Genomic DNA, 24,042 nt, shown 5'->3' with positions numbered 1-24,042 from the left:
ATGGTAAAAAACAAATGTATATTTTTTTCTGATATCTAATCTCATACTTTCTTCCTTAGAGTGATCTCATACTTTCTTCCTTAGAGTGAAGCCCATTATTTTTTAGTACTATCCACAATGACCACTTCGAATACTGTTATTTCATGTATATCTTTCCTATTATTTCATGTGTATCTTTTCTTTTCACCTTCATTATTAGCAGATTTTAAAACATTATTATTTTTTTCATATATTTTAATATACTCCTCTGTCATGATTAACTGTTTCTTTATTAAATACCACAATAGCTATGTAGTTCTCTCAAAATTTTTTGTATGATAAACTTTTCATCGTTTCTTTCGAAAGATTGCCCTATTTATAACACATTCTTGTTCCCTGGGCAGTTTAACAATGTTCAGATGTAAAGTTTGTTATCTATCTCTATTCATTTGCATGAAGTGTTTCCTTTATTGTAATATTTTAATTTCATTAAAAACTGCTCACTTCTCTTCTGCATTCTAGACTCTCAATTCAGTGCTTGCTCTCAATCATATTTCTCCACACTGCCAACTCATATCTAAATCATTGCACTGTTTATCCTTGAGATTGTGTGAATGACCAAACCTAATTTTTTATAAGATTTAGCTGCATATAGCATCCAGAACAAACAGAGAAAGATATCTTTGCTTTATATATGCAATTATTAAACTGACCAAAGCAAGATAACATAATTAAACAGGTTATGATAGACTACAGCTGGAAAGTTTCAGGCCTGCGTATGTGTACAGATGTAAGAAAGCAAATATACCTAAATGTCCTTTAGTTTTTCCTCTGCGGAAAAAGGTACAGGGGAAAAAAATACAGGTATAAATATAGATAGATTATATACCTATTGCTATAGCTATAGCTATAGATACCACAGCACATAGAAAGACTATGGGCAAATAAGTCTGTTTCTGAAAGCTTATTGTGAGTAATTTAATTTCTGCTTGTTCTTTCTCAATATGACACTGTATCCAGGAATATCAGCAGAGACTTATCGTGCTTGTTTCTGAAGTTATAAATTCTCCACTGTTGCTGTGGAAATATTGCACCATCATTTAAAAACAACAGCAATGCCCACAGTAGTTAAATGATAGTGCTTACAAAGTGAAGGAAGATATTAGTGGTTTTTTTCATTGGAAGCTTATTGAAGGCCAGAGCCCACAGTTCCTCTCCATGGAGACTTCCTCTGTCATATGCTAAATAGTTAACTAAGGACCCTTTGGATCATAATTTTCAGTCTGAATTTAGGGTGTTTTACCTCATCTGACATATTATTTTTTTCTCCTGTCTCTCTTTAAAATATCAGTGCATGACCATTTCAAAAATTAAAAAAGAATTCATGAGGAAAAAAGTTGGAAACATCTGAAGACACAGAGAAACTACTCTGTAGGGCATACTAGCAACCTTGAAAAGAGTATTATAGTAAATGACATATAAAATAACAATCAGAAAGTACCATGTTTATGACAGTGATCAAGAATGAAAGTAGAAAAAAAAATAGAACTGTAGTACAGCAGAAACCAGATAAAATAAATAATAATACTTAAAAGGATTTTTAAGTCTAAGGCGGTGCTAAAAGTCATAGGGCCTTGGATGAAGGTTTGGTTAGATTGCCTTGTAAGAAATTAAAAATGTTGCAGCAAGAAAAAGTCTTTGTACTATTAGGTCAAAACCAACAAAGAGTTAAGTAAATGATCTTAATATTTTGCATTTTACATATTTATCTACACCAGAAATCATCTACTTTTATGTGAGAAAATAAAAAAGGTGGTTTACTAATAAAGGATGAGGTAGCAACTATAAAGTGGAGTTTTCACACCATGTGTAGAAGAAATATACATTAGTTTGGGATGTTTCTGAGAAAGACAACATTCATGCTTAATATAAATAATCACAACACCTCATCAGTTTTTCCTCTGTAAGCATGAAATAAAATTGTTGAAGCCAGAAGTGAATTATCCCACAAGACAGTAATATGCAGTTGCATTAACAGTTATAGGAAAGGAAATAAAGCCTTATGTTGTCTTCTTCATTTTGCAGCTAAACACACAGTTTTGTATATTGCTGCCTTTTGCCCCTCCTTCCAGGCCCTAGGGAAGAAAACCAGTACTGGTGAATTGTGACAGAGACTTGCTCCTTTCCTTCCTCTCTGCATTTTTCCCTCTCCCATGGCTGGGCTGTCTGCTTTGACTTCACTCATCCACCTGCAGAATCCATCCCTTCACCTTGAGGGTTCAAGAGTTTTTAATAGATGCCTTGTTGTTGAAGAATAAACTTTTTTTTTTTAATTTATTTACTTCTGTGTTGGCAATTTAAAAATACAATTATCCTCATCAGAGTGTTCACCCATGCAACTTAAATAAGTAAAATAAGTGGGTGTAAGCAAGTTTTTTTGTTTGTTTGTTTGTTTTTCTGATTGATGTTGTGGTTAAGAGGACATGACAGTGAGCTACAGGAGTCATTATCTATTAATTTTGCTGGTTTATTTTAGTAACCAATTTGAAGCTTTTCCAGTATGTCTTTTACATTTTCTGCTCATTAATTGAGTCCCATTTATACTCTTTCTTTTGCATTAAAAGATATATTGTACTATTTAAAGTCTTAATTTAGCCCATATGTCAAAACAATGTCTAAATGAGCCACTTGCAGCACTTTTGTATGAATTACATTATGTAAGTCTTTCCCCTCCTGTCTTTTTTTTATCCTTGAAAATTCAATTTTGTTATTAGAACGTAGGAAAGGAACACATAAAATATAATAAGCAGTAATATTAGAAAACGAAGCGGGGACCATCAAGACAAGTACAGGCTGCAGAAAATATTTTAAAACCCTGAGAAAAATGGACTAAAACCTTTCACAATAGTGCTATTAGGTGAGGTTGTCCATGTAAACTGGGAAAAGTTCAACTTTAGGTTTTATTCTGGTTTTGTTCTAAAGAGAAGCTTGTATTTTTGCAACTTGTAATCCCAGGCCTTTTATCTATCTGTCTTCCTAATCTGTGTATTTAAATTATTGATATTAACATCAACAAAAAACATATACTACCTAAAGATATCATTTTTTAAAAAAATATATTGTTATAAAAACAACAACAAACAAACAAAAACAAAATTAAAAAACAGCAGCAGAGGAAGAGAGAATCAAGGCAGATCATTCTCCATTCTCAGAAGTTCTTTGGAAGTTCTTTCTCTATGGTCATGGAGTATGCCAACTTCTGATAGCTCTTAACTGTAGGAGAACCAAAACACCAAAACCAAAACTAACCAACCAACCAATAAAAAAAAAAAAAAAAAAAGGACCTACCCCAGTGTATTTGAGGGTGCATTCTATCTTTTAACTTCGCCTACCACAGCAGCCCCCACTCCTGTTTATTTATTTATTTATTTATTTGTTGAGGTTTCCTTTGTGTATTTGTTTTCTGGCACATAATTTCTTCCTGTTTCATTATTAGTTAACTGTACTGTGAGCTAGATAGTCAGTTGGTTCACATTTTCATATTGTTCCTTTGACATCTCTGTTGAATGGCCCATTGATTCTGAAACAATATGTTTACAGAAGGGTATAGGAAATGAGGAAATGTAGTTCTTTTCCTTGGTTGGCTAGCAGCAGTCTGTGACATCCCTCTTTGGGGAGTAGTACTTTTGCACTGTTCAAATGTGCGTATAACTTACATAGTTATATTTATGTTCACAATAATGATGTTTGTCATATGCTCAGCTGCAGATGTGAGAAGCTCATTTCCACTTAGCACTCAATAAGGCTTCACTCTCATTTTTCTTTATGTTTCAGTCTTTATTCAGGGTTTGGTGAACTTTCTTACTGATTTAGGCACATAGGCTCCTTTTCTGATGAAAGGATGCTGATTTCTCTTTTCTCAGTTAATGAGAAAACATACCTTTGTAAGATGATTTAAGGTATATACTACATTTTAATATCTCAATTAACATTAATCAAGATAGCTTTTTTGCTCTGAAAACTGAGTACTATCACCATAGGTTTCTTTTTGCTCCCACACTATTTTGTGTTAGTATATTGCTTATTATAAGATACAATATTACCAGTGGTTACAATAATGATTTTTAACATCTGTTCTTTGCAAATACCAACTGTTCCTTAATTTGGTGCCATATTTAAAAATAATTACCTTCTTTCAGCTCTCCAGTTTAATACCCAGTTATATTTCATATCGTTCTGTTTTACTAGGTAGCTGATTTTGTTTTAGAGTATACTTGACTTTTAGCTTATAACAAATAACTCTTTCTCTCAACCTGGATAAATCTGATGAAGTGAATTGTTCTTAAAATTAATGGCTTGTACAGTCAACTTTCTGTCAAGGCTTGCAAAAAGACAGAAACAAACCTGAACAGGTCTCTGGATGTAATAGAATTGGGACATATCCATACTGTGTATGTAATATTGTTGCTCTTCCTAGTAACTACTCTTCTACTCAGAGCTGAATATCACTGAGTGCTTCTTACAAGATCACCTTAAAGTATCTGACAGAGCAACACGTCTTCTTCAGTTATTAGACTAAGCAAGTCTTACTTTTTTACTTGTATTTTGTGTGTGTAACAGGCCTATGTAAGTTTTATTTTTTCCTTACAGACAAGGAAAGACAATTGAATTAACAAGTACTGAACACAAAGTAAACACAGATGCATAATTCGTGTCTTCAAAATATACAGGGAACTCTAAACATCTGGTTTTCTTTGTACTTATAGCTACAATTCATGAATAGCAAGACTCCAAAGCTGAGATTTCAGCACTGGTTTTTTTTTCTTTTTTTTTAATCTGTTTCTGACATAATTGAGTCACTGAGAAGAATATGCAAATCTTATACAAACATATTCCCTTTGAAAATCTCCAGCTTTTCAAACCCACAGATACAGGACAATTCACATGTAAAGCCATTGCACTGGAAGTGTTCTAGTATGGACACACAAATTTTCACAAGCTTTCTTATTACTGTTGAAAGAAGAATCCATTTTCTGGTATATTCCTTATTATACTTAAAATAATAAGATCAAATAGAATAATGATTTTTTTGTTATTTTGTTTATTTACTTATTTATGAATATCAGACACAATCATTTAAAGGACAAAATAAAATCTAATTTTTCATTGAAATATTTAAGTTACATATTTTGGGGGATGAAGGAACTTACTATTTACTCTGTATGTTCAGTGCCTAATGCAATGAAACTGCTATTAGAGTTTCCTAGACATTACTGCACATAATATAAAAAAAACACATTAAAATTAATTTATTTCTTGAGCTGTGCCCCTAATTTTAAGAGAATTACATCAGGACTGCATATATTTTTCTATTAGTTTGAAGGATTTATGAAATAAAATCAAGTGGTAAAGAAGCAGCATTAAAGAGTGAGTTAGTTTGTGCCAATGCATTGGCCTTAGAAGCACAAAGGGTAGAAAGTCAAATATGACTGAAAATGAAATGTCATATCATTGACCTCTAGAGAATAAATATTACACTTTGTAATTGGAAATGTTAATTTTAATACTCATAAATTACATTTTAAACAATTTTACATTCCCTTATATATTGCTTATCTTAAGGGTGGTTGTAAAATTTTATGTTAAAAAATGTATTAAGCTATAATATGCAAATTTTGTGTTATATAACATTAAATACAGAAGATGGGGAAGACTTACTACCTTGTTTGATGTATATTAGGATATTATTTTGTACATTTTGTTTCCGGTTTTGTTGAAGATCACCTTTTTGAAATAGTCTGACACTTTACATACCCACTGTAGATGTTTAATAAGACAAACCGATAGAGAAATGTTTAATGTTTAAATGTTTTGTTTTTTTTTTTTTTGTTTTGTTTTTAAATAATAGAATCTTTGGGCAGTTAGGGACAAAATCATCTAACTTCCACTGGAAATATCATTAGCAGACTTAAAGCTGTATTTATTTATTGAATTTATTTATAAGAATGAATATTTGAATGTTGTTAATATTCCTACTGTGTAGGTTCAGGAAAGTTTTATGAACCAGGGGAAAATAACAATTTTTACTTCAATCAGTTGACATGATGCATTTTTTGAATTACATACTTTGGAAAACTTTGTTGGTTTTTTTTTTTTTTTGTAATCATCAGTTTAAACTTTACTAAATTAATAAAGTAAAGTTTCTTCTGTATTATACTGTATGGGGGGGGGTGGAGGAGGGAAGGGGGATGAACTGTATGAAGCTTGCAGTTGACAATGACATGGTTGAGAGCCTCTGGGTAAGTTTTAAAGGACAAGCAAATAAAGCAGATGTCATTGTGAGAGTCTACTATAGGCCACCAAGACAGGATGTTGACATTGATTAATTACTCTTTAAGAAATTAAGATATACCTCTAAATCATCCACCTTTGTCCTTATGGGTGACTTCAACTTGCCAGATGTTAACTGGGAATGTCACACATTTGACTTGCCAAGGCGATCGGCTCTGGGGAAGACGCGTTCTGCAGCGGATCAGGGGACCGGGACAGGCAGGGCTTTTTTTCCGACATCGAGGCCGCTCGAGGGAGCCGCCAGGACCCAGCAGCCTCCGTGAGGGAGGCTGACGAGGCGTAGGCAGAGCCAGCAGTGCCCCCTCCCCGGCCGTTCAAAAGCAGCCCCTAGGGAGTGCGAGCGACCAGGAGCGGGGTGAACAGGGCGGGCAAACAGGGCGTGGTGCTTCAGAAGGGCGGGGCGCGGCAGTTTGCGTGGCAGTTCGCGCAGGCAGGGCGAGCAGGGAGGTCAGAGGGGGCAGAGTTTCCCCCCGCCCATAAGAACAACATCTTTAATGGCTGTCGACTGCTAGCTGGGCTGCGATGGTCTTCACCAGGCAGAGCACTCTCTCTAGAAAGTCTGTGGCCACCCAGACTGACCGCCTGCTCAACAATGCGGCAGTTCAGGTCTCTGGGTGCAGGGAGTGTCTGAGCCTGTTGCTGCCACCTGAGGGAGGCAGAGGCACCATGTGTGTGAGGTGCGAGCAGGTGGATGACCTGGTCCGCCTGGTGGCAGAACTCAAAGAGGAGGTGGAGAGGTTGAGGGCTATTAGGGAGTGTGAGCGGGAGATAGACTGGTAGAGTGACTCCCTGCAGGGCCTGAAGGAGAGGTACCAGGGTGAGACGCCCCAAATGGGGATGGACCCCCTGCCCTGTCGCTGTCGGGCAGAGGGGGGCGACGTAGAAGTTGAGGAGGGATGGAGACAGGTCCCTGCTCGACCTTTCAGGCAACGCCCCCCCCTACTGGCCCCACCTTCCCAGGTGCCCTTATGTAACAGATTTGAGGCCCTGGAGCTTGAGAGACCGGTGGGTGAGGACGAGGTAGAAAGTCTACCCAGGAGGATGCCTAGGGCGGGGAAGCCGACTCCATGCCTCAAGACTGCCTCCACCAAGAAAGACAGAAGGGTGATTGTAGTAGGCGACTCCCTTCTCAGGGGAACGGAGGGCCCTATTTGTTGACCTGACCCTACCCGTAGGGAAGTCTGCTGCCTCCCTGGGGCCAGGGTCAGGGATATTGCTAGGAAGCTTCCCAACTTGGTTTGCCCCTCTGACTACTGCCCTCTTTTGATAGTCCAGGCTGGCAGTGATGATCTTGAAGAGAGAAGCCTGAAGGCTATCAAACGGGACTTTAGGGGACTGGGATGGTTAGTGGATGGAGGGGGAGTACAGGTGGTGTTTTCGTCCATCCCTGCAGTAGCAGGGAGGGGTACCGAGAGGACACGGAAAGCCCACCTGATTAACACATGGCTCAGAGGCTGGTGCCAACACAGAAATGTCGGGTTTTTTGACCATGGGCCACTTTACTCGGCACCCGGCCTGATGGACGCAGACGGGTCCCTATCTCTAAGGGGAAAACGGATCCTAGCCCAGGAGCTGGCAGGGCTCATTGAGAGGGCTTTAAACTAGGAAAGAAGGGGGACGGGGCTGAAATTAGGCTTGTTGGAGCTGTGCCGGGGGGAACAATGGCAAAGCCGGGGAAGAAGGCAATGGCCCGACTGAAGTGCATCTACACTAATGCACGCAGCATGGGTAACAAACAAGAGGAGCTGGAAGCCATCGTGCAGCGGGAAGGCTATGACTTGGTTGCCATCACGGAAACGTGGTGGGACCACTCGCATGGCTGGAGTGCTGCAATGTCTGGCTATAGGCTCTTCAGAAGGGACAGGCAGCACAGAAGGGGTGGCGGTGTGGCTCTCTATATTAGAGAGTGTTTAGATGTTGAGGAACTTGAGGCTGGGAATGATAAGATTGAGTCTCTTTGGGTTAGGATCAGAGGGGAGGCCAACAAGGCAAGCATCCTGGTGGGGGTCTGTTATAGACCACCGAACCAGGATGAGGAGACTGATGAGGAGTTCTACAGGCAGCTGGCAGAAGCCGTGAAATCATCAGCGCTTGTTCTTGTGGGGGACTTCAACTTCCCAGACATATCCTGGAAGCACAACACAGCCCAGAGAAAGCAGTCTAGGTTTCTGGAGAGCGTGGAAGATAGCTTCCTGACGCAGCTGGTTAGAGAGCCTACCAGGGGAAGTGCCCCACTAGACCTTCTGTTCACAAACAGTGACGGACTGGTGGGAGATGTGGTGGTTGAGAGCTGTCTTGGGCAGAGTGACCACGAAATGGTTCAGTTCTCTATTCTTGGCGAAGTCAGGAAGGGGACCAGTAAAACTGCTGTCTTGGACTTCCAGAGGGCTGACTTTGAGCTGTTCAGGACACTGGTTGGCAGAGTCCCTTGGGAGGAGGTTCTGAAGGGCAGAGGAGTCCAGGAAGGCTGGGCACTCTTCAAGAAGGAAATCTTAATGGCTCAGGAGCGGTCTGTCCCCACGTGCCCAAAGACGAGCTGAAGCGGAACTAGACCGGCCTGGCTGAGCAGAGAGTTGTGGCTCGAGCTTAGGAGAAAAAGGAGGGTTTATAATCTTTGGAAAAGAGGGCGGGCTACTCAAGAGGACTATAAGGATGTTGCGAGGCTGTGCAGGGACAAAATTAGAAAGGCCAAAGCTCATCTGGAGCTCAATCTGGCTACTGCCGTTAAAGATAACAAAAAACGTTTTTACAAATACATCAACGCAAAAAGGAGGACTAAGGAGAATCTCCATCCTTTACTGGATGTGGGGGGAAACTTAGTTACAAAAGATAAGGAAAAGGCTGAGGTGCTCAATGCTTTCTTTGCCTCAGTCTTTAGCGGCAAGACCGGTTGTTCTCTGGATACCTGGTACCCTGAGCTGGTGGAAGGGGATGGGGAGCAGGATGGGATCCACCCGAGGGTACTGAGCGAACTGGCAGAGGAGCTGGCCAAGCCGCTTTCCATCATTTATCGGCAGTCCTGGCTATCAGGGGAGGTCCCAGTCGACTGGCGGCTAGCAAACGTGACGCCCATCTACAAGAAGGGTCGGAGGGTAGACCTGGGGAACTATAGGCCTGATAGTTTGACCTCAGTGCCAGGGAAGCTCATGGAGCAGATTATCTTGAGTGTCATCACGCGGCACTTGCAGGGCAACCGGCGATCAGGCCCAGTCAGCGTGGGTTTATGAAAGGTAGGTCCTGCTTGACAAACCTGATCTCCTTCTGTGACCAAGTGACGCGCTTGGTGGATGAGGGGAAGGCTGTGGATGTGATCTACCTTGACTTCAGTAAGGCTTTTGACACCGTTTCCCACAACATTCTCCTCAAGAAACTGGCTGCTCGTGGCTTGGACTGGTGTACACTTTGTTGGGTTAAAAACTGGCTTGATAGCCGGACCCAAAGAGTTGTGGTGAATGGAGCCAAATCCAGTTGGAGGCCGGTTACTAGTGGAGTCCCCCAGGGATCAGTGCTGGGGCCAGTCCTCTTTAATATCTATATCGATGACCTGGATGAGGGGATCGAGTGCACCCTCAGTAAGTTTGAAGATGACACCAAGTTAGGTGCGTGTGTCAATCTGCTCGAGGGAAGGAAGGCTCTGCAGGAGGATCTGGATAGGCTGGACCGATGAGCTGAGGCCAACTGCATGAAGTTCAACAAGGCCAAGTGCCGGGTCCTGCATCTGGGGCGTAACAACCCCAAGCAGCGCTACAGGCTGGGAGAAGAGTGGTTGGAAAGCTTCCTGGCAGAGAAGGACCTGGGAATACTGGTTGATAGTCGGCTGAACACGAGCCAGCAGTGTGCTCAGGTGGCCAAGAAGGCCAACAGCATCCTCGCCTGTATAAGAAGCAGTGTGGCCAGCAGGTCTAAGGAGATGATTATCCCCCTGTACTCGGCTCTGGTGAGTCCGCACCTCGAGTACTGTGTTCAGTTTTGGGCCCCTCGCTACAAGAAGGACATGGAGGTGCTTGAGAGAGTCCAGAGAAGGGCAACGAAGCTGGTGAGGGGTCTGGAGAACAAGTCTTATGAGGAGCGGCTGAGGGAGCTGGGATTGTTCAGCCTGGAGAAGAGGAGGCTCAGGGGAGACCTCATCGCTCTCTATAGGTACCTTAAAGGAGGCTGTAGAGAGGTGGGGGTTGGTCTATTCTCCCACGTGCCTGGTGACAGGACGAGGGGGAATGGGCTAAAGTTGCGCCAGGGGAGGTTTAGGTTGGATGTTAGGAAGAACTTCTTTACTGAAAGGGTTGTTAGGCATTGGAATGGACTGCCCAGGGAGGTGGTTGAGTTGCCATCCCTGGAGGTCTTTAAAAGACGTTTAGATGTAGCCCTTAGTGATATGGTTTAGTGGAGGACTTGTTAGTGTTAGGACAGAGGTTGGACTAGATGATCTTGGAGGTCTCTTCCAACCTAGATGATTATGTGATTCTGTGATTCTGTGACATTTGATACAAACAGCTCCAGGAGATTCCTAAACCACTGTGACAATAACTTCTTGGAACAGGTACTAAGGGAGCTGACTACAAAAGATACCCTGCTAGATTTGCTGCTTGAAAACACAGAGGGTCTCATGGGTGAAGTGGTGATTGGTGGCAGTCTTCATCATAGTGACCATGAAGTAGTCAAATTCAAAATCTTTAGTGACAGGAGGAAAACTGCCAGCAAAACTTTGACCCTGGATATGGAGAGAGCTAACTTGAAGCTTCACAGGGAACTAGTTAGACAGGTCATCTCGGAAACTGCTTTTGAATGTGTAGGGGTCAATCATTGCTGGTCCCTTTTAAGTGACACCTTTTAAAAGCACCTGAACAGACAATTCCAAAATGTCAGAAGTCAAACAGGTGGGACAGAAGGTTGGCTTGGATGAGCAAGGATCTCCTTCTAGAGATTAGATGGAAAAAGAAAGTGTATGGCCACAGTAAGTGAGGTCAAGTGACTGGGGAGGACATAGGTGGACAGAGTAGCTGTTCAGCATTGTAAGGAGAAGATTTGTGCATCTAAAGGTCAATTAGAGTTGAAGCTGGACTGTACTGTGGGAGACAATAAAAAGGGCTTTTAAAAATATACAAACAGCAAAAGGAGGAGCACAGTAATTGGTCCACTATTTGAGAAGAATGATCACCTCACAAATAGGGATGGATATAAGCAGAGACATTTAAAGTCTTCTTCACCTCTGTGAAGCATTTAAAATAAGCATTTAAAATTTATCACTTGAAAATATCAAAAACTTCATGCCAGAAGACAAACATTAACTCATCTGATGAACAAAGAATTTTGAATTCTGAAACACTGTGGTACACATATACTTGTGCTACCAATTTGGTGCCTCCAATTTGCAGAGTAGGTTGCTTAGATTCCCCTGAATTTGCCACTTCCAAATCTTATTATGAACACGGGGAAACAAAAACACCTTATATACAAAATCAGTAACGTGTTACTCTGGTTGAAGTCTCAACAGTCTAATGAAATAATAACTACAGTTACAATCATTAGAGGTTGTAGTTTAAAATATATACTATTTGAATTAATAAGCTAAAATTTCCTAGTATGTTTCCATTTTCTTTGGTGAAGTGTACCCTCATAATAAAAAATTTCTTCCTTATGTCTAATCTATGTCTACCTTCTTTCACTTTGAAACCATTACCCCCTGTCCTATCAGGACCCTGCAAATTTTCTCTCTCCATCTGTCTTATTAGTTATTAAAGACTGCATTAAGGTCTACACGGATCCTTCTGTTCTCTAGGTTAAACAAACCCAGCTCTCTCAGTCTGCCTCCAGCTCTCTGTTCATTTTTGAGACCCTCCTCTGGACCCATTCTAGCTGGTCTATGTTCTTCTTGTGCTGGGGGGCAAGAGCTGGGAGGCAGCACTGCAGTACTCCAAGTGAAATTCATAGAAATTCTTTACTATGAAATTCATAGACATTGTTTACTCTGGAGAGTGGTGAGGCACTGGAATACATTGCCCAGAGAAGCTGTAGATGCCACTCCCCTGGAAGTGTTCAAGGCCAGGTTGGATGGGTCTTTGGGCAACCTGGTCTAGTGGAAGGTGTTCCTGTGCATGGCAGGGGGTCTGGAATTTGATGATCTTTAAGATCCCTTCCAATCCAAACCATTTTATGATTCAATGATTATATGAACTGGGGTCTCACAAAGGTGGACTAGAGGGGGAGAACAACCTCCCTTGACCTGTTGACCACACTTCTTTTTATGCAGCACAGAATATGATAGCTTTCTGGTCTGAAAGCATGTACTACTGGCTCATGTCCAATTTTTCATTCACCAGTATCTCCAAGTCCTTCTCCACATGGCTGCTCTCAAACCATTCATATCCTAGTCTGTACTGATGTCTGGGATTGCCCTGACCCAGGTACAGCACGTTGAACTTGAGGGGCCAAAGATAGACCCCTGAGAGACACCACTTGTCACTGATCTCCACGTGAATGTTGAACCATATCCTGGTTTCAGCTAGGATAGAGTTAATTTTCCTCCTAGTAGCTGGTAGCGTGCTATGCTTTGGATTTAGGATGAGAAGAATGTTGATAACACACTGATGTTTTAATTGTTGCAGATCGGTGCTTACACTAAGCCAAGGACTTTTCAGCTTCTCACACTGTCCTGCAAGAGGGCAGGCTGGGGGTGCATCAGGAGCTGGGAGGGGATGGACCTGGGACAGTTGACCCAAACTGGCCAAAGGGGTATTCCATACCATCTGACGTCATGCTGAACAATTAATATGGGGGGGCTGGCTTGGGTAGAGGGACCAGCTGCTCGGGGATAGGCTGGGCATTGGACGGTGGGTGGTGAGCAATTACATTGTGCATCACATGTTTTCTACATGCTGTTATTAGTAGTACTATTATCATTATTATTATTGTTTTCCTTTCTTTTCTGTCCTAATAAACTGTCTTTATCTCAACCCACAGCCTTCATTTTTTTTTTTCTGATTCTTTCCCCCATCCCAGAGAGGGAGAGGGGAGGGTGAGCAAATGGCTGTGTGGTGCTTAGCTACTGGCCAGGTTAAACCACAAGCCATTGACCACAACACTCAGTATGTGGCCAGATTGCCAATCCACTGAAAATCAATCCTTCAGTTCCATCCTTCAAATCAATCTATCTCTAGTTTAGAGACAAGGATGTTGTGTGGGACTGTGTCAAAAGTGTTACATAAGTCCAGGTAGATGACATCAGTTCTTTTTCCCTTGTCCACTGACATAGTCACTCCATCATAGAAGGCCACCAGATTGGTCAGGCATTATTTTCCTTCGGTGAAGCCATGTTGGCTATCTTGAATCACCTCCTCATCTTCCATATAACTTAACATAGCTTCAAGGAGGATCTGTTCCATGATCTTCCCAGGGACAGAGGTGATGCTCACAGGTCTGTAGTTCCCTGGTCCCCCTTTCTATACTTTTTAAAAAATGGGAGCAATGTTTTCCTTTCTCCAATCCCTGGGGACCATGTCTGACTGTCAGGACTCCTCAAATATGATGGAGAGAGGCTTGAAAACCACATCAGCCGCATCCTTTAGGACCCCGGGAAGCCTGTCATCAGGCCACATAGACTTGTACCCCTTCAGTTTCATCATGTATTCTCAAAACTGCTCTTGCTTGTAGTGAGAGGGACTATGTTTCCCCAACCCCTTCCTTGAAGTTCAGAGATTTGACAGACTTGAGAGTTGTGGAAGAGCGACTGAAAGTGAAGACTGAGACAAAAAATGGTTTAGTACCTCAGCCTACTCCACATCTGTTGTCCTCAGTTCTTCCATCTTGCTTATCAGAGTGGGTGCACTCTCCTTAGTCTTCCTTTTCTTGCTAATGCACATGTAGAAACCTTTCTTTTTATTCTTTGCATCCCTTTCCAAGTTCACCTCTGACTGTTCTTGGCTTTCTTGATCTCATCCCTGCACATCCAGGTGGCACCCTTATACTCTTCCCAGGCCACTGGCAAAATCATCTAATATCATCTGATAAGTCCCAAGGCATGTCTGGTTATCTCAACAAAAAACTTACAGCTTATTACAAGCAATGACGTCACTCTACTGTGCTTATTTGCTTTCAAAAGATGGTCCTGAAAGATGCTTTAAGTTAATTTATACGATCACAGACTGAGTCTTTAATTTTTCCAAAGTCAAGCCAACAGGTCATTGACAATAAACCACTGATTAATTGATTGTCTTGATAGACTCCAGCACAGTGTTTTCTTTTTTTTTTTTAATGAATATAGAGCCATGCAGGGGACTATACTGAGATTACTGTCTTCAGATCCTGCCTGAAGCATATTTTTAAGGCAGAATTTAGCGTATCATATGCCATTACATTTTGTTTTCTGTAACATAGTTTAAACTAATGAGCTGTAAATCTTGAAATTGCTACTTTCTCCACAACAAATACAGTCAATACTGATGGTATCAAAGATCTAAATCAATATTCTTCTTCATACTAGTTTCAGTGATCTTTCATACTCCAGCCATGTAAACTTTATCACTATAAAGTGCTATAAGGTTTTCCCTGAGCCTCCTCTTTTCCAGGCTGAACAACCCCAGCTCCCTCAGCCGCTCCTCGTAAGACTTGTTCTCCAGACCCCTCACCATCTTCATTGCCCTTCTCTGGACTCATAAAGAAATATAATTACCAGTATTCCAAAGCCTATTATTTTATTGCAAAGTGGATCAATCCTACCAGAGTGCATATAATCACACAAAGTTAGATGTGTACCTAAGCTTATAAGCCCTGCCTTTTTGTTATTTTTGATGCATTGATACCAGTGAATGAAGCTACATATATTACATTTCTACATCTCACTTTATAGACTTACTATCTCAGGTTTCCACTAGTTCACTAAATAGTGCACTGATTTATGGTGTAAACATTCACATTGGTTTCAAACCTACATTTGGACAAGCATGGCATTCCTATTGAAGAGAAAGGTTTAACTTTCACAGCTTGTAAAATATTCATATATAAGCAAACAAAACAGAGTGAGAAGTTTTGTCTAATATTATTTCCCTTTATATATATATATTTAATATTTATATATATATTTATATATATAAATTATATATTTGGGAGCCACAATTTAAACATTATTTCTATGTTATACTGGTATTAAAAGAACGGTAACACCAGTAAATTATAGCACTGTGCTAATGAAGGCTATGCTTGACTCTTTATCTTAAGTGAAAAATATTTCTTTTTGTGAAATAAAAAATTAAACATTTAATTAGTCTAATAACAATAATAATATGAATACTACTTTGAAGTTCTCTAAGCAACAGTCGGATTTGAGACTGGGCCTGTGATAAATGCTACTGGTGATCTTGAAAACATTGGGCAACTGGAGTAAATAACATTATATTTCTTTTTCATTTTGGGAAGCAAGGTATTTAGTTCAGGTCAAAAAGAGAAAAAGCTTCAGCATTTTGTACTGAACAGAATTCAAGTATTGTTTTGCATCCTTGCTGGATTTAGCTTCCTGAAATCCTAAACTGTTTCCAAAGAGCATAGTCATCAAATGGCAATGATCATTCTTTCTCTTATCTGTCTCCTTCCCTGTGCAAAACCTCACAGCCCTGTAGTTTGTATGGGAGGTGCAATTGCTCCTGAAGACAGTGGCCTGACTGCTGTGTGTGCTGTTCATCTGGCTGCGGGTAAGCTGGCCAGCACCCATATCAGGACTGACCTTGCTCCTGGGCTTCCCATGTCTTTCTCTGACTGGGACTCTGCCATGCTGCTCCAGCATTGCTCTCCTCTTCTCCTGATTGCCAGAAAAGCTGGTCTTCTGCCTGGCTAGTGTCCAAGATGAGCCAGTCACAGTTTCTCCATCTGGTTTATTCTTGGAAAGACAAATTAGCTGTTCTTAATTTATAACAGCAAGTTTTTCCCTGTCCTCTATCTCCAGCCTACTTATTGCATCTACAGCATATTTAATTTTGGCTAGATTTCTGCATAATGTAGAGTCTGGCTGTTTCCTTCTATTTGTTGTTGTTGTTCCTTTCTTTCTTTTCTCTCCTCCTGTAGCTGGCAGAAAGTTTCCAAAAAACAGTAATTTTTGCTCAGAAGATAACTTCTCCATCTTTATGTAGCTTTTCTGTGTACTTTCCATTCCCTTCTAAAAACAACCTTCCCCACCACAAGAAAGGAACAGCTTAACCTTTATTTTTTACTGTATTTTCATTATTCTTTTGATAAACCATTACCGACTGCACAAACGTATTCTCTCTCCACTGCAAAAAGCCCTCTAAAAAAACATATTCATAAAAATTAATTTCACATGAACATCTGATATCCTCAGTGCCAAATGGTAAAACACATAAGTAGCTGATGATTTCAAGAGACTCTCTGGATACTTTTATTTTATTATAATATACTTCAGTGTAAGTAGGTTGATTTTTCTCCTTAGATTTTATCATGCAGGGACTTGTTTGTTGGTGAACTGTGCCTCTGCCTCTTAGAGGTCAACACATTTCTATGCTGTCACTCATGTAACATTCATGTCAGGGTCTTCAGCTGGTCTAATTGGTGTAGATTACACAGCAGTCCCTGAAGCTTACATCTGCCCATACTGCTCACAGATAAAACAGGAGCATTTTACAAACAGCAGTTACTCAGTACTATCTGATCTGTCTTTGCCTTTTAAAGGTATGTTGAACTTATGTTATACTAGCTATAAAACTGGAGATGTTAACTTTTTAACACTTATGATAGAATTTTTTTTTAAAATAAACAAACCAAACAACAACAACAACCACCACCACATAGAATTTGAAATTGTTTATGAACACAGTCCACAACTCAGGATTCTGATGTTTAGCCCATATAAACTGATCTGCCATTTGCTTTAGGATTTTCATTGATTTTAGTGCAATGTCAAGCTGGCTTTTAGACAGAACATGCTGTTAATATTTACATTTGTACACAGATATTAAATAGGAGGCTGTCAGTGTGTATATTAGTGAGAAATACAGCAAAACACATCACACTGTAAACCTGAGTTCAGATACACTACAGAAAGCATAGTGAATTGTTTCAGCTAAGAAATTCATTTGACCCCTTTTCTTTTGACTTTTGGAGATGAGAGTGTGAAATGCTCTAAACTTTTTTTTTTTTTCCTTTTCTATTATTCAGCAAAACCAGAAATCCTTTCAATTTGTGATTGGTATGAATAAGTTGTAAACAACCATATTCCCTCTAGGTGAAAAACAAAAGAAACAATCTAGGATTATGTTATTATTAAAACAGATGAGGTTAGATTATTGTGATTATTATCCCCAGAATACAACTGTAAAGCTTGATTTAACTCCTCTTATGTGAAAGGTTTACCTCTGAATCTCAATGCAAAACACAAGTTGCAAAAAATAAAGCTTTTTTTTTTTTTTTCTTTTCCGACTCCCCACCTTCTGCACCCCAAATTAGAATAACAAATAAAAAGAGAGGGGAATTTCTAACCCACCCTACCCTGCCCCCTAAAAGACATATCAAACAAAGCAAAGTTATTTTAATTTTCATTTTTGCTGAGTGAAAGACCTTTTCTCAGGACCGTCTTTTCATTCTATTCATTCTAGAAAAACAGAGAGCTTCAAAAAAAAAAAAAAAAGCCTTATGTTTTTCCCCTGTCCCATACCTAGACACTCAAAAAAATGTAGAGTTGAAGGGTGGTCCACAGAGCTTAGAGTGAAGGCACCTCATCCTGTACAATCTTAGTGCACATGGACAGAAAGAAAGTATTTTGTCCTTTTGCTTTCTTCATCAGCAGCTCTGCTAGGCAGCAATGACAAAAGCTGGATTTTTTCCTCACCAAGCAGATCATCTCAAAGGCTTTACTCTTTTCACAATTGTCTTTCAATCTATTGGCTTCGAACCTATGATTTATGCTTAGCTGGTCGGACATAGGATGAGGCATTGACATTTTCAAATTCTTCAGACAGGAGTTCTTCATTTTATTTTATGTCATTTTGTTTAATTTCATTCATTTTTTGAATGAAAATGTCACAGGGATTAATTAAAAAAACACTGACATTTCTGAAAATGGAATATTTAATTTAGTTTTGTTGAACTAATCCAACAGGGTTATTTTTTGGCCATGGAAATGTGTGTATAAATGTCTTTTCCAAATTAGGTTGACCTGGACAGTTCTTATACTAATCTCTATACCCATTCTTATCCTGAGAGATTATAATGGAGCAGAACACTAGGCCAATCAGTCATAGCTATAGATTTGGTCTTCATATTAATTTTCTTAATGGATTTGTGGTTAACATTTCTAATATATCTTCTCCCTTCATGCTTTATATTTTTATACAAGTGAATGGGTACAAAAACATTTACCTACCTACCTGCCACAGAGATAGAATAACCTTTTAACGTTTATAGCAGATTGCTCTTATATGTGAAAAGATCTATGAGGTTTACACAGCTAACCATGTGGGAAGAAATATATGTCTTGTTATTCTTCAACATATTTTATTATTCACAACTGAATTCTGACATGCAGTCTATAAGACCCGTATCTAATAGTGGGTGTTATCATCTCTGTAGGAGATGCGTGGGAGTACCTGAACCACCTACTTAAAGAAATTATCTGAATTCAGGATCTTAGGATCTGACAATCAGTCAGAGGCCTTCAGGTAACACAGAGCTGAGACCATATCTCTATTTTTGTTTAAGATGAAACAATATATATAAAAACTGTGTAGAATAATAAGGGAGTTCCATTCCTACAGGGGATCACCTTGGAGATTTTCCTGCTCTGAGTTTGCTCTTATTGGTTCTATCATGGGATGGGAATATAAACAGGAAAGAATAATTAATTGTTTGCATGTTATTTTCCATACAACCTGCATTTTATCACAACAATAGAAGGGAAGGGAAGGGAAGGGAAGGGAAGGGAAGGGAAGGGAAGGGAAGGGAAGGGAAGGGAAGGGAAGGGAAGGGAAGGGAAGGGAAGGGAAGGGAAGGGAAGGGAAGGGAAGGGAAGGGAAGGGAAGGGAAGGGAAGGGAAGGGAAGGGAAGGGAAGGGAAGGGAAGGGAAGGGAAGGGAAGGGAAGGGAAGGGAAGGGAAGGGAAGGGAAGGGGAGTAAAGCTTCATAAGCTTTATGCTAACTAATTTCATTAAAATTTTTCCAGAATTTGAAGCTTTTTAAACTCCTTTCTTTTAAAAAGAAAAAAAAAAAAAGCTTTCTTTTATTTGTAGATAAAATCATGGCTTCTTATTCATTTACAAACTAATATACATACAATTTATTCATTAGTTTTTCACTTTTTAAAGACAAATATCTTCAAAGAAAAAATATATTTTTTTTCTTTAGGTGTAAAGACTATCTATTTTCTTCTCTGTGTTTTATAAGAGAAATTCCCTCTCAGCTGGATAGAACTGAAATCCCATTACAGAATTGCCTTTAAAGTCCTGCCTTGGGTAAATTTCTCATATGGATACAGTAGAGGATTAATTAAACAACAAAAAATAAATAATAAAAATAAATAATAATAAAAATATGTTCCTTTGTTATTTTCGTTCCTCTTTTTTTTTTTTAAAAAAAAATTCTCCCCAGGTTTTATTTGTCCTCCCGTTTGGCTTTCCAAGATTTTTCAGGAAAACATTTTGCCCTTTCCAGAGTATCTGTCTGTATTTTGAATTCTCCTCATAATGGAAAATAAGGAAGGAAAGAACTGTTTACCTATGGTATTGAATGAACTCAAGATGGTGAAATCTTCGAGATGAGTCCAATTACGCAGGTTTCAAAAGGCAGGTTTCTACAATCTCATTCATCTTCTTGAATGAAAATTGACCCCTTTTTAATCCTTTCATTTTTATTACTTTATTTTTCTTTTCTTTCTTTCTTTTTTTTTTTTTTTAACAATTTTACTTATTATTTTAAAAATAAGCTATGTTCCCAGGATTCCCCTTCTCTAATTTTAATTTTGTTTCAGTGAAAACAGAATAAATTTTCCTTAAACTTTCCTTAAACATTTCATTTTAATGGCAATTTTATTATAATATCTTTGCTCTCAATCACCTAATTTAAACTACAGTTTTTGGATAGATAAAAATCCTCTTTTTAATGACATTAGAGATAATGAAAAAAAAAAAAGTAATCCAAATAATTTAACTGGAATTCGGAATTTCCTCTCCAATATTCATATGATGATGATTTATTTATTTATTTATTTTCATAAATTAAAGTACACTCAACTTTTCCAAACCTCCATCAGTTTTGCTCAGGTGATATGTAAAGCTCATCACATATTCCACCACAACTGGGTTGCCCATTCATGTTGATTGCACTGCTAATTCTGCTGTCAGCAAGCAATGGATGTCCCCTGTGGAGTGAGATGTTGTTAAGCTTTTAACACACCTTGGAGGGAAGCTGTGACAACAGCTAAGGTGACAGTGGCTGCTGAAAGCTACCATATTGCTGAGATCCCTCTCTGCAGGAAGTGCCATGGTCTGTGAGACAAGGAAAGAGCTAATATGGTAATTGTTTTTGTCAATATGTGACAGTCAAAATTATTTCCTTTCCATACTAATATCAAAAAAGCTGGCCTGTAGTTAACAGATGCCTAGACAAAGAGAAGTGGAGACTGTTTATCACGTGAGATTGCTACATTGTGTGTGTGTATGTGTTTTCTTCTCAGATGAGAAGTTTTTCCTCATAGTTTGGGGAATTTGACTTCTTATGTGACTTCCTTTTTAAGGTGCAGGCTACACAACCTATTTCTTTTTCCCTTACTGCTGTGCTCTATGGATACCCCATCAAAGTCCCCCATATGCTGGACAATTTGCCTCATCATCTCTTCAGCAAATGCTTCCAAGAAGCTTCTGTTTTGCTTTCCTTCCTACTGCTCATTTCTATTCCTTTCAGATGGCACATCTTGCTTACATTACATCCTGTGACAGGAGTCAGCATTCTCAGTAAATGAGCACATCTCGTTTACCATTAACAATGTTTTTACTCATTCTTTCATCTATTTCTAGTTAATTTTGTCCTGGAGAATGAAACTTCTTCTGCATTCCTAGAAAGTCAGTGACAAGTAACTCAGTAAAAAAAAAAAAAAAAAAGTCATAAATGGCAATATATTAATGAATTCCAATTATGCTTCTTCAGTTCCCACAAATCTAAATATAGAGTTCTCCTTCACATTTTCCATCCTCTGCCCCAGAAGCTATACCTTACCCTGTACAGAGTTGGTGACAGACTGTGAAATGAAAATAAAATTCAACAATTCAACTATTTTTACTATACTGCATCTGTCCCCAAACATTCCTATTAAAAAAAAAAAAAATGCAGACATGAAAAAATGATTTTAGATTCTGTCAATTTTCTTTTCACTCTAATCCAACATTAAATTTTAGAAACAGAAATCAAGGTGTTGCCTAGAATAGGTAAAAAAAAAAAAAATCCCGAGTTAAGAGCACAAGAAAGAAATATGAATCTTTGTCAGATTGTTTTGATAATTATTTTTTGATATTTAATTTCATAAATAATGAAATAACTATTACTAAGAACAGGGTTTTCACGGAACCTAATGCTGTGTAACATTATTTATCATGTTTGATCTAATTTGAGAAAAATAAAAGTAGCTATCTACATATTTGTTAAAGCCAGAAATGTTTGCAGATTAGTCTGCAAGTTCATAAATTGCAGACTAATTTCTGGTCTGATACAGGAGCTATATTAATTTGATGGAAGTATTTAGCAGGAGGTCATCCTCAAAAGACTGAGAAATAACTGGCAAATCTCACAAAAAGTCCAGCTACTCAATTGTGTCTATACAATTGTACACAGTACTTTTCTATAGTTTGTAACTCTTGCCAATTGTGTCAGGATGGACATAACGGAAGGATGGTTTTCCTGTGTTACTTCAAACCCATTCATTTCAAGTTTTAAGGCCTGTGATATAACAGTGGAGTTTTGTTTGTTTTTGTTGTTGTTTATTTCTAACCCAAATGTTTTCTCCTGACAATTTAGACATAAATACAGCAAGCAGTGATTCTGTGCTAGCTGAGGTGCCCCAGCTTACATATCCATCATCTGGCACCGTTCCCTTTGAAGACTATGTTCTGCTTTGCTTCTCTTCTATCTCCTGGCAATGTTGCCTAGTGGTGTTTTCTCATAATATTATATATGCTGAAGAATCACATTTCCTCATCGACTGTATTTTGTGTTCTGGCCAGGAGATTCCTGAATGTCTGAGCAAGACCTGCAGAGCTGGTCTGAATTTATTTTCCTTGCTTTTCAGAAAAATTATGTTTAAAATGTGATAAAAATATGTATGAGAGTTTCTCAATTTCCCCGTAGGAATAGATTCTAAAACTTTGCAGTCTGGGTGAAGTAGCAGAAAAAAGGAGAGGCCAATTTTCTGAGGAAGTCAACATTTTCTGATTCAAGCAGGAAACTTCAAGACAAATAAAATTGTCAACTGAAGGAGCATTTATTCCTGAAGCTACTAATTTCGTAATGGAAAAATCTAAAAATGTTTTAAAGGTTTTCTTGTGTATTTTGTCTTTTTTGTTGTTGTTGTTTATTTGTTTTTATTATTACTATTATTTTTTTTCTTTAACATTAGTAGGATATATTGTCTGGCAAAATTTATTTTTTTTTTCCTTTTCAGACTTCTCAGAAAGCTTCTTAGTGTATAGCTAATACTTGTGTAGCATTAATACCTAAATTATCTTACCAGAATTTTGTCTTCCATAGTCACTACAGAAGTGCTACTGTAATCCACAGTTCTGGTTTATTCCGAAAATATCCTCAGTTTCTTTTTGAGAACACAAGAAATTTATAAACTGTATATGAATTATTGTTCAAAATTTCATAAAATGACTTAAAATAAAACTTAATTATTATGAAATAATTATAATCCAGTTACATGAATTTGAACTTTGTGGGTTTTTTTCTTTTTTTTTTTATGATGATTATATTATTTTAATTATAATTTTCAGCTGGTTAAAAAAATACTGTAGCTATTAGAATAAAAATTGTACACAACTGTGAGAAAAATAAAAGGATTTATTTCATAACTCTCTCAAAATAAATAACAAAGGACATAAAACTATATTGTTGGCATTTTTTCCCCCCTCAATATTAAGATTTTGTGATTCTTGAAATTAAATTATTTAAGGGGAAAAAAAGTCTGAAGGGCAAAAAATGGACTTCAGAAACTCTCTTTTACTAACTTTTTTGACTACTCTAAATTGATCACTTGTTTTCTTGACTAATCTCTAAACAGAGGGCATATCCCATTCACTTGCAAAATACTCTCACACAAAATGAATTACCTTCCCACCACCTTGGTTACTTGCCAGGGAGTACTTTATTTTTCCACTAGGAAAAAGAAAATCAGCTTGTATTTTGCTTGCTAAAGCCTTCTGCATTTTAATTCTGAACTCTGAATGAACATCAGAGAGGCCTTATGATGTTTTGCACAAAAGTGCCTGTGTTCATAGTTTTACTCAAGGCACCCAAAATAGCACGCAGTAAGCACTGTCATACTGTGAGTTTTCAAAACTAAAAGCAGGAGTGACTTATACTGGCAGGAAGCTCTAACTCTTAAAGCTTTCCAAGGATCTGTGAAGTAAAAAAGAACTGCTAACTTCTCCTCATTGGATGTTTAATTTGACTTTAACAATACTCATTTCTTCAAACCTAGAAGGCCCTGAAGTTACACGGGTAAGGTCTTTAT

General features: G+C 38.6%; 1 protein-coding gene across 15 annotated transcripts in view; it reads left to right on the top strand.

Moving 5' to 3' along the window:
• Window positions 1-24,042, top strand: part of CDH19 (cadherin 19) — a 113,985-nt gene that overhangs the window by 27,777 nt on the left and 62,166 nt on the right. For 3 of the 15 annotated variants that reach the window (XM_083823506.1, XM_083823517.1, XM_083823514.1), the window contains exon 2: window positions 18,898-18,986. The exons of 4 other annotated variants lie outside the window; for them this stretch is intronic. The gene's annotated coding sequence lies outside the window, so the exon portion shown is untranslated. 8 more of the 15 variants (XM_083823513.1, XM_083823510.1, XM_083823511.1 and 5 more) reach the window with 7 other exon arrangements.

The sequence above is a fragment of the Anser anser genome (assembly GCF_964211835.1).
Source record: "Anser anser genome assembly, chromosome: 2".
NCBI lineage: Eukaryota > Metazoa > Chordata > Aves > Anseriformes > Anatidae > Anser > Anser anser.
Note: the sequence above shows the minus strand (reverse complement) of the source record. Positions and strands in the feature narration are given on the sequence as shown.